A 14,014-nucleotide genomic window follows, 5' to 3' on the forward strand; every position below is an offset into this window, starting at 1 on the left:
AACAAAAATGGACACAATTGAGATTTCGTTATGTGTTGAGCTCTAAAATGTATAATAACAGCTCAATATTTCAGAATAGATTTTTGCGTATTAGTCATTATTAGTACGAACAATGCAAACCTTATTTTTCAATCAAACTCTGTAATTTCTTAATCTTGAGATTTTGATAGATAATTTGTTGCATCACTCATTTTTGTTCTCATGACACATAGTAGATGACATGATACTTAAAATGTATCATCATAGATGTTTCTTCATTTTTTATTTTTATTTTGTTGAATAAATTTGTTTTCCTCGCTATGCACGTTTATTGAATTTGCAAGACTGAAAAAAGATGCATTAGAAGAATACTTGAGAACAAAATAAACGAGCACCAAAGGAATACTAGGAGCCGGTTGATAGGAGCCGGTTGAAATCAAACATTAGTCTATCTGTTATGTGACCGATAGCTCCTATTTTCAAGGAAACCCTTCTCTTGATTTTTCCTAAAATGCGCATAAACACTTAAACAAAATGATCCGATAACAAATTTGTTAACTAACTAAAAATCCGATAACAAATTTCCTAAAAGAAGACATTATTTGATATAGTATAAAACTGAAAAGTCTATTCTTTATTATTGATCTTATAACAAATTATCTATTTTTTTGTCCCTCCTATCTCAAAATCTCACTTTCTTGGTGAACTTTTAATTAATTTCATTAGTCTACTATGTATATTAAATCTCTTTCTTTACAAGATAAAAGAATTTATCCTTTTTCCTTATTATACTAGTGAAATACTTTTATATAAAGCATGTAAGACATTATATGAATATATAGGAAAACACAAAAAACATTATACACAATAAGGTATCTTGATTTTTTTTGTACAATTCATAAATGATATGAATTTTTGTTAATCCAAAATAATGATATTTCACTAGGATTTTTAAAGTTTTTACTTTGTGCAATATTTTGATGTAATTAAATTTCATCTACTTAACAATATATCTATAAATGCAATCGACAGCATGAAAAAGAATTAGAATTCTAGGAAATCTCTCTTTTCAACAAAATAAACATTTATAGAGGTAATATCTAGCAATAAAAAAAATAGTGCCTTTAATTTACATGGAAAATCTACAACAAACAAAACCTAAACATATAAAATTCTTAATTATGGTAAGTAGATCCTACACAAAAATAGAAAAAAAAAAAGGAAAGTAAATAAATTTTAGACCACTAATTTAAATTGCAATTAAATGATAGACGATAATTTTGTCTTTTAATAGAAATTGAGTAAATTAAGTCATATAGGGGTGGAAATACCACCGCCCATTTTGAAGTCATAAAAGTTTTTTTCCTTCCAAAATTAATTGAAATATTTTTTAGAATTATTTACATAAAAATGAGGTCAAGTATATTGACAAGAAATATTTCTAAACTTAATAAGCTAAAAATAAGACAAACTCTCATTAGGTTATGTATATGATCACTCTGTCAAATGTTAGCTTGCACTATACTGCAAAACTCGATATGCTACTTATGTAGACTGGTTTTAATAAACTCAGTACTGCACTCTAGGTAAGAGGCCTGTTTTGTGATTGTGATTTTTTTTTTTTTTGTCTTTTCCAAAATATTAAAAGAATACAAAATATGTTTTAAGACAAATACAAAAAGCAAAAAGACAAGGGCAGGATCAAGAACGAGTAGTACCCGCAACAAGAGAAGATGCCATTTTCAATGGCCAGACAAGTGGCGATTAATTAAATGAAGATGAAGGAATAGTCAAGAGTAGAGAAGATTCCTTAAGGCCTACTGGCCAAATAAAGCCAAGTGATCACTAATATCCAATTGCATAATTACTCGATTTCATGGGTGATTATTCTACAAAGTAATTCGAAATATAAGCACAAGAGGACATGATTTGATTTATTTATGTGTTGAGCTCTAAAATGTTTTTTGTCACGTATAATAACAGCATAAATTTTTAGAACAGATTATTGCATAATAGGCATTATTGATATGAGCTAGACCAACTTCATTTTTCAATCAAACTTTGTCAATTTCTTAATCTCGAATTCCCAAATGTATATTTATTAAATTCCCAAATCTAAATTGGGAGAGGATGGCACCCAAATCTAGATCTAAATTGTGAGAGTTCAAATTCTCAAATCGAGAATTAGACTAGGAGAAGAGAACTCTCAAATCTAAATTAGGAGAGAAGAAAAAAGGGAAAAGAACAATAAAACACAAACAAAATCAACAAAAGTGGGTAGAGAGGGAGGGGAGGTGGAGACTAGTTTGAGGGTTGAAGAGAGAGAGAGTAATGGTATAGACTAGGAAGCACCAACACTTTTCGGGAGCTTTCGTGTTGTGTCGACACTTCGACACATGTTCGACACTCTTCGACACTCGATTAACACGTGTCGAAAATCGATACCTAGTTAAATTTTTTTTGACACTCTTCGTCACTTGAGTTGGAATTCCGACATGCAAGTTTCCGACACATGATTCTGACATGTGAGGTCAATTTTAAAAAATTTCAGTAAATGAAAGGTCAAATATATGTGTGTGTGTGTGTGTGTGTGTGAAAATAAAAAAAATCAATAATAAAAATAATAAATTAGGAAATAAGAAAAACCTAATATTTTATTCTCTTCTTTTGACTGTCACTTTCCGTGATACATAATTTACCCTCAAGTTTTTTTTTTCTTTCGACACGTCTGATACATAAGTCTAGAATATGAATTAATTTTTTTTTCTTTCCAAGTTTCATGGATTTATTAAAATGGAGTTGAATTTTTCAAATTAAAATAATGAAGGATATTAATAAATGGTGGATTAATGTTTTTAGTGTAAATTTATTATAGGAATTTATTATTATTTATTAATTTTTGAATTTGAATCGGATTAATTTCATTGAAATAATCATAAAAATAATATTTTATTATTTATAAATAAAATATACATATAATATACAACGTGTCTCAATGTATTGGAATTCTCTATTTTTTAAGAAACGACGTGTTGGCATGTCATGTCGTATCATGTCGCGTGTCACATGTCGCGTGTCGGTTTCGGTGCTACTTAAGGTATAGACTTGAAGAAGCTAAAACTTAATTTGGTAAAGAAAATTACTCAATTGGTGGGTGATTATTCTGAAAAGTAGTTCAATATATAAGTACGATTGTGATTTATTTATGTGTTGAGCTCTAAAATGTATTTTTCTGCATGTAATAACTGCTTAAATTTTTAAAATAGATAGGCGTTATTAATATGAACAACACCACCTTCATTTTTCAATCAAACTTTGTCAATTTCTTCACCTCAAATTCCCCAAAGTATTTTTATTAAACTTTCAAATCTAAATCGAGAGGTGATATTACCCAAATCTACAACTAGACCGTGAGAGTTCAAACTCTCAAATAGAGAACTAAATCATGAGAAGAAAGCTCTCAAATCCAAATTGGGAGAGAAGAAAAGGTAAGAAAAGAACAATAAAACATAAACAAAATCAATAAAAGAGGGAGGGGAGAGGGTGAGACTAGCTCAAACACTCCAACTGGATGCCCATCCAGCACGAGCCTCCCTGATGATCACCTTTAATCGCAACCTTTGCCCCCACATTCAGATTGGAAGTTATATGACAAAGGAAGCAACGAGAATGTCAGTTGATTTGCTTTATATCATGTGATGCGGGTACAACTTAATGTAAAAAAAAATTCCTTTTTACAAAATATGACAATATATTACCTGATGCAATGCGTATACTTTTGATAATATGTAGTAATGTGAGTAAAATAGTACCATTAGATATGACAACGCTCGTCAAGTTCATGTGGTAAATTCGAAGGAATCCGATATTGAGGCATTGAATCCGGCTAACTCACAAACCATTAGCAAACTCTCATTCTTCTGCAACCTTAACAATTTTCTTCCCAATGTTGTCATCGTGAAACAGCACTGTGAAAGCACAAGGAATGCTCTGCAGGCCATCTGAGATGTCCTCGAGCGGGCACAACTTGCCGCTGTGGAGATGGTTGCTGGTGGCCGAGATGAAATCCTGGAAAAGACCAACATGATCTGTGCTAAATGCCCCCGGGTCTTTATTCTGTTGTATATGACCTATAGCATGTTGGGGGCGGTTCTTTTCCCTGAATCTGTATACGTGGATGTTTCTCCGGACGCCATGACTCTGCCAAAGGTATTCATGTTAGCGACTGCGGCTTCTTGCATCTCGGCACCCACATTGTTAAACTATATATCGATTTCGTCAGGAAAATACCTGTCAATCGACAAAAAGCAAACGGGAAAAAAGATTAGATTATTCTTTTGAGCAGAGAATGTACAATTTAGATTCTTAATACGCTCTGAAGCGATCTGACCTTTTGGGAGTTGAGTTCAATTCAGTTTCCTACCTGTAGTTGAAGGCCTCATTAGAACTTAGATTTTTCCTTGAGCAGTTGTACCTGTAACAACAAAAACGAGTTCATCATGATTCACGAACTTTTGGTGACGGAAACATTGGCGAAAGTGACTTTTCGTTTGCTTTTAGCACAACCAACGATGTAGCAGCTGTGCAACCTTGTGTACTGTCCGACCAAGTTCCCAACTGACCCCGGTGCCATTGATACAAACATTTTCTCACCTCACTTTGGCTTTCATATCTCGAAGAACCCTGCACAGGCTGTAAGTCCACCGTATCCTGAAAGAACAGCTAAAAGCCCATAAAGAAACGCAACCAGAAGGGGGAAAAAACGTTGGTAGTCTGAAGCGTCGGTACAAACAAATGGTTTTTAGTTTGATGTCTCCTGAGAGGCTGAGATCAAGAACTTGACAAAACTTGACTTAGGGCATTCTGTAAGATGCCGATCCAAGGTCAAATTGCCCCTACATCATTTCTTGACCCTGTTGAGACCTGTCCTTCTTCTAATGTGTACCTTCTGGGACATATTGCTCTAATAAACCATATGACTTCAACACCATTCTTCTGTCAAAATCACTTATCTAAAACATTTTTTCTGCCAAAATAGCACGGTTATTTAAGCCGCACATGCCAAAATCTGAAGCACGCCTGTAAAACTCTATTACCCACCCCGGTAGAGTCTTGTAAAGTTCTTTTGATTAAGAAGAAATTCATGTATCGCTGAAAAGATTATGATAATAGGAAATTGTTCGTGAATGAGAAATTTACCCAATATTCCAACATGGTATGACAAAGGTAACCCCAATGGATCAGGCTTCCTGATCATCCCATTTCTTCTTATCTTTCTGTACTCTGCCCAACTAACAACTCCCACAACAAATCACCTTCTCAAATTCAACGTTGTCTGAAGCCACAACTTTGGCCACACCATACGCCTTAATTTCTTGCGCATAGATTAACACAAACATCAAAGAAAACCCAATTCCTCTTTTCTAACTCCCATCAAATTTACATGATTGTCCTCTAAACATATATTTAACTTATGTGAACAAATCGCACTCACCTCGCCGAGGGTAATTCCTTTGAAACTGGGACCTATTTTTTGCGATGAGCTGTAACGCTTCATCAGGTTCAACTAATACGGGTCGATGGATGCATATAGGTTCGGATCAACTAATGCAAGTAAAGATCGGAGCTCTCAGATTACATTTTGTGTTTTCACTGATTTCTTTGCTTATGCCAGTTTAACCAGCAGCTATCATTAATTCATGTTACTTCAGAATAGGGCACCTTCAAATGCATTGTCCCAATCAGCATAAAGGGCACATAAGATAGTACTTGCTCATTTCATTGAATAATTTTTTTCTTTCGAAAATAATCCTTGTTAAATATTCGGTCAAATGAGGTTTGTGCCTTGTGAAAGTATTATCCCTTTTCGGTCTTGTCCTACAGTAGATCAGAGAATTCATTTGTTTGCCATTATGGAGAACACATAGGAATCTTCCTCGTGTGCCCATCGACTTCTCCCCTTTATCTTTTCCTCTTCATTTTTCCCTTGGATCCCTAGACTTATTAATATGATGAGCTAATAACCAAGCGGCAATTTTGCGTGCTAGCAAAGGTTTTGAGCACAGGAAAAGAAAAGAAATAGCCTTAACTTTCTCTCTGTGACTTATGCTCTGTCTCGGTTTTTGGGAGCGGCCTTGACCTTCTAGAAATAAGGCCGGTGATAGCGACAGTGCAAATTCTAGAGTACTTTGGGGACGATGGGGTGTCATTTCATCGATGCTCAGAGAAAAGGATGAACTTCGTGATTAGTAGGCAGCTCCTGGAAGGGTCTATTGAGTCCCAACTTGGGAAGAATGCGTTTATGGACGACATCTCTGAAACTGGTCAGAATTTTCTTAAGGGCAGAGAAAGTCGGCTTGCTCCCATCTTTAATTAGATCATCTTAGAGGCTTCTTTTGTCTATTCAGTCGTACCAGAGTTTCAATTGCTAGGCATAGACGGTATCGGCAATGAGGTGCGTGCAAAGGCAATTGAAATCCCTGAAAATTTGGTCATCCAATTTGCACGCGCTACGCCAAATAGGAGTATCTCATAGTATGATCAAAGGTCGGAACTAATACAACGTGGAAAGCAAAAAACGAAAAATAAATATATTAGTATTTTGTTCCAGTCTAGTGTGACACAATTATTCAATTTAACATTATTTTTTTCTTGTTCTTTCTTTCTTCCAAGTACCGTCTAATATTTATATATATCTTAAATATATGTTTTTCACTTTGACCAGTAATAGAACATGCTGGCCAAATAGTTTACCTCCATATAGATGCTCACGAGGGTTAACTTTTAAATGGACATTAAAATGATAGAATATTTAAATATTAAATCAGGCAAACTGTTTTGAAAGCTAAAATTATTAAGTAAATATGTGATTTATTATTTAAATATTTTAACATGATTTAATATTTAAATATTCTATCGTGAACACTAAGGCATGACTAAAAACAACCTAACCTAGCATTAATTGAAAGCTTGAAATATATAAATTGTTCAACAAATAGACGATGGTGGATCAAACATAGATACTCAAAAAAAAAAATTATTTTGCAATTTTGGGGAGTTCGTCTATAATAACGTCAAGATCTCTAGTTAGGCAATCAAAGAAGACACTCAAACGGCTTCCAATGGTCCGGCTCTTCTTTAGTGTCGAGTGGCACGGCCTTCATAAAGATAACCACGACAACTTGTTTGCTCATCGTATGAAATCGGTAATAGCTACCTAAGGAGCTCAAGATAGAGGATATATTTCATGTTACCGACCGATGCATCACGTACTTGTAACGCGTGAGGCCGCCGGTCGATCCAAAGCGAAATGTATAAACACACGTCCTCAAGCAAATCAAGATTTGCAGCAGACAAATCATAGTCACGCCACGTACATCGTCACAATGGCGGGCGTTGTATTCGACATGTTAAAATACCTTTTGCAACGTGGGTACATCAGATTTAATAGATTTTGGCCTTTTTCAGTTGGGGAGACAGAAGGAGAGTGAGAATCTGGCGGAGGCAGAAAAGATAAATGGGGATTCAAAAGCAAATAAACACACGTGAATCATCACCCACGTCCCGTCTCTCTTCCGCCACCACCCACGTCCTCCACTTCCAAAACCGCCCCCCTTCTTCCTCCTCTCCTTCCCTCTCTCTCTCTCTTTCTGCATTCCCAGTGGCTAAAACGTGTATTTAACGAGGAGGGTTAAAAAGAGCAAAATCGGGACCATGCGCTAATCATCACATGTGTAAGTAGTTGCTTCAACATCTCTGTCGATTAAAATCTTCTCTTATCTTTAATATTCTCTGCCTTTCTTTATTCACCGTGCACTGTACGGACCGCAAGTTATCTATTAACATAAGCGAAATATGAGCCTGACGGATCCTGAACATAAAAAAAAATAATAATAATAATAAATAAAAATCTCATTTCAATCGCTTTATCAGATGAGTTATTTATCTCCCATGCCAAAAAATTTAAAATCCACGTCATTTCGCAATTGACTCCACGGCCCCGATGCGGGGCCCGCGTGGACTGCATGGATTCGCGCTTTTCAAACTTCGAATTGATCTTGAAATTTAGATCAAGTGACCAGCGTAGATTATTAAATCAATCACACATCACCTTCTGTCCAGTCAGGGCCCACCAGCTGTCACCCACGCCACCCCTCGGTAGGGTCCCCGGGGTCTAATCAACGCGAGAGCGTACGGAAGCACAGCCTTCCGCCCGTTCAAAAATCAAAAAGAGCCCGAGCGTTTCGCGGACCGCTCGAAACCTCCCCAAACCGACGCGGTTTCAACCTGGGAAACCACCAGGCGGAGAGCGCCAAAACCGTTAATAAAAATTCAAGAAGAAACGAAACTGCAACTCGCCACCCTCTGCGATAAGTGCGGGTAACTACTCTTGTCTCGCCTCCTCTGTCGTCCGCCGGTTTCACTTTCGATTTTCTCAGTTCTATTCGGTGCTTCAAAGCGGTGTGACATCGATTTTTGAATGTTTATCTGGTCCTAGTAATGAGCGGAGAGGTGCTTTGGATGCTTAGCAGTGCCGTTGAATAGCGGTCGCTAATGTCGAATTTGACTGCTTCCAGGTCTGCATTTGAACAGGCCACGTTTTGCGATGTTTCCCACTCGAAGGACTCCGGATGGAGGGAGTGCGCTTCCTGTGGCAAGGTGAGCAGTCAGTGTTTGAGGATGCGGCTCAGAGCCCGCCCGATCTGTTTATCATGATTTTGATTCCGCTATGAATTGGCAGCGCCTGCATTGCTTCGAGGATGCTGCTGGAGCTGCTCGATTGTGGCGGGGTCAACTGCTCGACCTGTGCAAAAAGTTCAGGACTTCTGCCTGTAAGATATAATTGTCACTCTATATCTGTATATGTTTTACATGAGTTCCGTATAGTTTCCTCCTTATTGTACTCTTGATACTTATTTTGCATCATGCACCAGGGTTTCTTTATTAATCTCCGAACGTCATTGATGCCGTAGCTTTGGTGACCTCCTTGTTACAATGTTTTTTCTCTAGTGATAGCTCGCATGATGCTTTTCAATGCTTATATTGATTTCGGGACTCCAAGGATGACAAGGAATTGATAGGATTGACGAGACTGTGATTAGAGAAGCAATGATGCCTTGCGAAGCAAAAGAACCTTTAACCTATAGCATAGTTCTTCAAAGAAAAATATGTAGGATGGCGTACATCTTTTTACTTCATTCACAAGTCTAATGTTACTTCTTTAATTTCCGCTCACAGATCACAAGTGATGAGAGGCCTAGTGAGTTTGGCGTGATTAATATTCGTACTGGTACTGCAATCTAGTACCGCAGACAACCATTTTGATAGTGATGGGGTTGATAAACTGAAGCTTATTCGATTCACAACCATTTGGTGCATGCTTAAGACTAAACAAAATCGGATATAAGAAGAATGTAAACTGAATAAAAATATCCTAAGAGAGAGGTTGGATAAAAAAAGGATAGGATTTTTCCTATTTGTAATAGAAAATTTATTTTTCTCTAATAACAAGCTTCATAAATTAATAAAATTAAAATTATATTTCAATATAAATAATAATTGAATTCCAATATAAGAAATTCAAAATAACAAAAATAACAATTTAAATTTTTTAATTAAATCTTATTTTCTATTTACATAGTCGAATTTTAATTATATCTTATAATATAAATTTAATATAAATATATTTATATTTATATTTATATTTATTACATATCTTAGGTATTTTAAGTATATTAGTCTAGTTTGCTATTTAATAAAAAGAAATGAAAATGAAAATAATTAAGAAAAGAGGAAAAAATGACAAATAAAAATGAAGAAGGCACGAGTGCTGCGAAAGATTTTTATCATCTACAATTGTAAACTTTTAGGTTCATTTACATTGATGTACGTTATACTAAATAATATACATAATATAATGTGAATATATTCGATTTTAAATCCACAGTTCACCAAATAGTGAATATGATATATAAAAATCCATGAACTTCTTATCATATCATATTTAGAAATCTAAACAACCAAACATAGCCTTAGGGCTTCTTTGTTTTGTGTTGCTTTTTTTTTTTTTTTTTAGGACGATATTAGGATGTTTGTTTGCTTTCCTTTATGATTATAATTAAATGTATATTTCAATATCTTTGGTGTTACTTTCCTGCTTTAAAATGGTTAAGACAAATTTTACATTTTTTCGATAGGCTACTATGGCATTAGTTAGCATGATCAATTTAGGTATCGATGGGGAATTATTCTTAAGGCTAACATAATCAGGTCCCCGATTCTAGAATCTCTAATTGCATGAATAGTAAGATATTCTTATGTATCTTAATGGGTTTCTAGCCAACCCCAAAAATGCTAGTGGCAACTCTTTTGTTAAATTTGCATAGGCTTAATTGATTAAAATTTTAAATGTTTGGACACTTACCAAGCACTTTCTTTTGCTCAAATGGGAGTATATATGTGATATGAATTAATTGAGATATCATTTCGCTACTTATCTAATTTTTTTTTCTCCTCAAACCCATGTTTAGGATTTTTGAATTAATTGAGATATTTATACCATATGCTTTCTTCTTCTTTTTCCTAGGTACTCTAGATAAATTAATCGTGGCATGAAAAGCTTTAAACATATAAAATAGTTATACCTCAATGTAGGGAAGAGACGGGGCTGTGGTCGACCTCCGGGGGCATGGAGGTAGGTATTGGCACGATGATCACCATGGCGTGGCCGAGAATAGAAAATATGGCACATAAGATACGTAGGAAGATGATCCCCTTGTGTCGATTGTAGGAAGATGATACATAGGGGACTCGGTTTTTGATCGTGTAAATGGTGTTCGGCAGCCATTTCATTGTATGGAAAGCCACCAAGAACGCGATCACCAGTCCTGCCCGTATTTTTATCCCAAGTTCTATATTACAAGATGTTTGGTCAGTGAAGAACAAAGACCACTGATGTTCGTAGGAGCGATGCTTACCGCATTTTCATTCAAGGCCGGCCTCGATCCACAATTTGCCGTATTATCCGACTTCCCAGTTATCACGACGATTTTTATTCCTTCCTATATCGTCATGTCATTGCTGCTAACAAGCCTCCCTTCGAGGCGCGCAATCTTTCTCTTTACGACGAGGGTGCTACTCTACTTTGTCATTCTCTCGTCGGCCTTCGCTCATGCCCATGTGGTAAGAGCCAGGGCGCCTGAGGATTTCGCCAACAATGTAGAACTCGGGATTAAAATATGTGGCTCTAACCACATGGACATGAGCGAAGGCTGACGAGAGAATGGCAAAGTAGAGTAGCACCCTCGTTGTAGAGAGAAAGATTGCACGCCTCGAAGGGAGGCTTGTTAGCAGCAATGACATGACGATATAGGAAGGAATAAAAATCGTCGTGATAACTGGGAAGTTGTATAATACGGCAAATTGTGGATCGAGGCCGGCCTTGAATGAAAATGCGGTAAGCGATGCTCCTACGAACATCAGTGGTCTTTGTTCTTCACTGACCAAACATCTTGTAATATAGAACTTGGGATAAAAATACGGGCAGGAGTGGTGATCGCGTTCTTGGTGGCTTTCCATACAATGGAATGGCTGCCGAACACCATTTACACGATCAAAAACTGAGTCTCCTCTAGATTGAAAGATCGTTGCCCAACGGTCGGCATCATCCTATTCACCTATTTATATATTTACGGCAAAAGAACCTTTCAAGTGTCATAACTTTGCTCAAAGGGACACTTAAGTGTCATAACTTAAGAAAGGTACACTTAAGTGTCATATTCAAAGAAAAACGGATAACTTGAGTGCTACTCCGGGTAAAACACCGATGTGACATTTTTCCGGTGAAATGCGCCCAAAAACAACGTTGTTTTGCACGCTGACATGACCAAATAATGTAAAAACGGCGTCGTTTTGAGCTGACATGGTAAAAAAAAAAAAATGATTTAATTTAATTAAATTTAGTTAAAATATTTAAAAATAATAATTTTAAAATTAAAAATATTTAAAATATTTATAAAAAAAAAAGGAAAGGGTGGGGAGGCAGCTGAGGGTTTAGTCCTCGGCTGCGCCGCCACCGTTGGAAAGGCCCGGCGCCGGCGACGGGGGGGGGAGGGTCGGCGGGCGGGCGGCGCGGGCGGTGGCCCTTGGCCCGGTCGGGTGAGGGCCGCCGATCCTCGCCGATCTAGGCGAGGGCCGCGACCTCCCCTGCATTTGTGGCTAGTGGCGAGGGTCGTCGGATCGGGTGAGGACCACGCGAGTCGCGACGGTTGGCCGGGGGGTCGCAGCCCCTAGCTTAGGGCCCGGAGACCCCGCCGACCCTCCCCGCCGTCGCCGGCCCTTCCGGCAATAGGGCGGTGGCGGCGGCAGCGAGGGCCGATCCTCGACCGCCTTCCCCCTCTTAAATTAATTTTTTTAATTTTTAATTATTGATTTTTAAATATTTTAACTAAATTTAATTTTTAAATCATTATTTATTAATATTTTAACTAAATTTAAAATTTAATTTAATTTAATTAATTTTTTATTATTTTTTACTACGTTAGCCCAAAACGATGCTGTTTTTGCATTATTTGGTCATATCAGCGTGCAAAACGGTGTCGTTTTAGGCTCGGTTCGCCGGAAAAATGTCATGTCGGCATTTTGGCCGAATTAGCACTCAAGTGATCATTTTTACTCTGATTTTGGCACTTAAGTATACCTTTCGTAAGTTATGGTACTTAAGTGTCCCTTTAGGCAAAGTTAAGGCACTTGAGGGGTCTCACGTCATATATTTACTTTCATGGATTCCAACATTATAGTCTTTGACAACATTTAACGTTTCCCAATCTGTGTCTTTTGTCTCCACCAATTCACTTCAAGTCCCCCCATTGAAATGAAACATGGCACCTCATCGTTTTTTGGTTGTGGGTTCCATCTCGGTCTACAAAGTGTGTAAGTATCATCTCGGTCTCAATATTTACCTCAATGTGACGTATACTTCTTCAAAAATCGAACTTTTTAGGAACAGTGAGTTCGGAACTTCGTTTAGTTCCTAAAAACAATTTTAGTTCCTAAATAATTTACATAACTTTTTTCTATACATCATAAATTATCCACCCTCCTCACAGAACTCACCCACAAAAATTTACGAGGACAAGGAGAAAAAGAAAAAACGAATTAACTCAAAATGACAGACCACCACGACTGGCACGAGCGGATCATATCTTTCTATGAATCTTTTGTGCCATATTTGCTATGCTTGGCCCCGCCATGGTATTTTTGTGCTAATACCTACCTCTATGCCCCCTGAGGTCGAGCTCAACCCCTTCTCTTCCCTCCCTATCATTTGTGCCGTATTTACTTGATCAATCAATGTTTTGACATAGATTGATCGAGTGGGTAAGAAGAACATATGCAAAACATAAAATAAAAACACTAGAAATCGATACATATACGATGACATATGACTGGCATTGGATCTAACATATCAATTGAAAACGACTAATCTATGTCAAAACGTTTTCGGATCTAAGAATTTCATGGATCATTTTTCAGTCATGCCTCTGAGGCATTTCCTCGATGCATCATATGCATTTGATTGAGAAATGAAAAAAAGGCATAAAGTCGTACTCAACTCTCCCCGGCAACAACACCGCACCAGAAACAAACATTAGATAAGTTCCAAGTGAATAAATCAACTTACACTTAATCGATTGCTTGACACAAGACGTGGAAGGTGAAAGCACGGGGCTCCTGAGGAAGTGAACGGGATGAGTACAAGAAGGCACAGAGCTTTTGAGGAAGAGTCGTAGTGACATCGTGGCAACCAAGGCGAAATTCATCTATTGAAATTGCTGGGCAACATGGATTTGAGGTTCGAGAGCTTGCGTGAAAATTCTGGGAAAACATAGTTGGGGAGGAAAAAGAATGATGTTTGTTCTTAAGAATGAAACCTTGAATTTTTTTTTTTGAGCAATTGTAATTTTTTGGACAGAAATGTCCCCATTCGAGTCGCTGGAAACGTCATTTGCTCGCTGGCCGGAGAACATTTGGCCGG

Source organism: Eucalyptus grandis, chromosome 3 (genome assembly GCF_016545825.1).
Source record: "Eucalyptus grandis isolate ANBG69807.140 chromosome 3, ASM1654582v1, whole genome shotgun sequence".
Classification (NCBI taxonomy): Eukaryota; Viridiplantae; Streptophyta; class Magnoliopsida; order Myrtales; family Myrtaceae; genus Eucalyptus; species Eucalyptus grandis.